Source organism: Triticum dicoccoides, chromosome 3B, assembly GCF_002162155.2.
Source record: "Triticum dicoccoides isolate Atlit2015 ecotype Zavitan chromosome 3B, WEW_v2.0, whole genome shotgun sequence".
NCBI lineage: Eukaryota > Viridiplantae > Streptophyta > Magnoliopsida > Poales > Poaceae > Triticum > Triticum dicoccoides.
Genome location: NC_041385.1, coordinates 857,383,067 through 857,385,167, shown reverse-complemented (window position 1 = coordinate 857,385,167; position 2,101 = coordinate 857,383,067).

Below are 2,101 nucleotides of genomic sequence, written 5' to 3'. Positions count from 1 at the left end.
TTCATTTGCCTTAATGACACTAATGTTTAGAATTTTTTTTTAATGCTGCAATTGGATAAGCATTTCTTTTGCTTTCTTGCCACTATCTAAAAACCCCAATCCCTTCCACCCATTTCCCTCTTTCATTCACATAGTATATCTAACCATCTACTCCACAACCCCCCGTCTCAATCAGTGCTACCATATTGACAAGTGTCTAATAGGGAATCTTTGCCTTGGAAATATGACCTTACTTCCTATATTTCATCCTCTGAACTACACACAAAATGCAATCAGACCATATTCCGTCCCAAAATAACTGTCACGGTTTAACTTCAAATTTAAACTAAAACCACGACACTTATTTTGAAACGAATGGAGTAATTAGCTTCTACCCTAATCCCATAATTAGTCACCCTAAAGTACTACTCCCTCCGTCCCATTAATATAAGAGCGCTTTTTTACACTAGTGTAGTATAAAAAGCGCTCTTATATGATGGGACAGAGGGAGTAGGTTAAATAGATAAACTAATTACACACAACCCTAATAGCATGTCAAGAAGATACACAGATAAATATATGAACTTACTTAATCCCATATGATAAGTAGATAGATAAAAATAATGATAAATAAACGATTAACACCTAAACAGATAAGCTATGAAACTATTTAATTGAAACTACCTCATTTAAAGATATTTATCTATATTAAATTGAACATCTACTATGTCTACCGAGCAAATATAACTAGCACATTCTAATTTTCCTAATTCAGATGAACCCTAAACCCTAATTACCGAATTGGAAACACTAACACTTAACCAATCCCCGATATCACTGAACACGTTCATTGAATTGCACAACAAGCATGTCTCCACATAATCCTAATTGCATTGCACCTATTCCCTAATTTTCATTCAACCCTAAATTCCTAACTGACCTCAAACACCAAAATCCTAAACAAAGGGGGAGGAGGACGACTTACTTCCCACCGTTGAGTGGGGAAGCCCAGCGATGACCTTTTGTCCGACTGGTGACAACCGTGCGTGCCAGAGCTGCCGCCGCACTGGATGAAAACTATGGGCACAACTACGTGGCAAAGCACATGCTTCCAAGCCAGTTGTCCACCTCGGAGTAGTCGTGTCCCTTGCCGCTTGTCCCTCCACCGCCTACTAAGTCGCCATCGTGGATGGGGTTCACCGCTGCAATTGTCGATCGTGGATGGTTCAGAGCGGGCGGGGGAGAGGCCATGGATGGGATTCGCCGCTGCCATCGTCGGTCATGGATGGTTCAGAGCGAGCGGGGGAGAGACCATGGATGGGGTTCGCCACTGCCATCGTCGGTCATGGATGGTTCAGAGCGGGCAGGAGAGGAGAGAGTGAGCGGGAGAGACAACCTAGTCCGACCAGATAGAGCCAGATGACGGCCATTAGTGGTTGCCGTCTCATAGCTGCCACGTGGACCTGGCAGGTGGGTTATGTATGTCATAACCATGGTCTAAACTAACCAACTGAATGAACAATATTTTAAGCAAAAATTAGGCGCAATACCCATGTTTTGGAATAAAATTGTAATGTGATGGTTTTTTGGAACCCTGGCGGCAAATATGGTGGTTTTATGCTATTTAGTATTTACTTTGTATAGAATTGGTTGTTCTGTTGTGTATCTGGAGCTAATGCTAGCGTTGTTGTTGTTTTTGCTGCTGTTGTTGTTTGTTTCTGTTGTGTGATGTACTGAGCAGCGAAGAAGCGGAAGTTGGATCTTAGACATGGATCTCAGTCGCGCCCCAGGAGCCCTTTATTGCCGGATTGGGCCGAAACTGGCGCGTGCTGGGGAACGCCTGGGGCACCGGAGAAACTAATTTTGGCGCGAACAGGAATGGGCCCGCCGAGTCAGTGACACGCCGCTTCGTCGTCCTCATCGCCTCGATTCCCGCGGGAATCAATGCCAAGGTTGCCGCGCTGCCGCACCGATCAACCTCCATTGATGCCTCACGGGTGGCGCAATGAAGACGCCGCAATGCGCGTCCCGCCCGGTCCCCCACGCGTTGCCCGGCATGCAGATTCTCACCGCCTAGCTTCGGCTATAAAAGCCGACCTCCCCGCTGGTGAAACCCACAGTC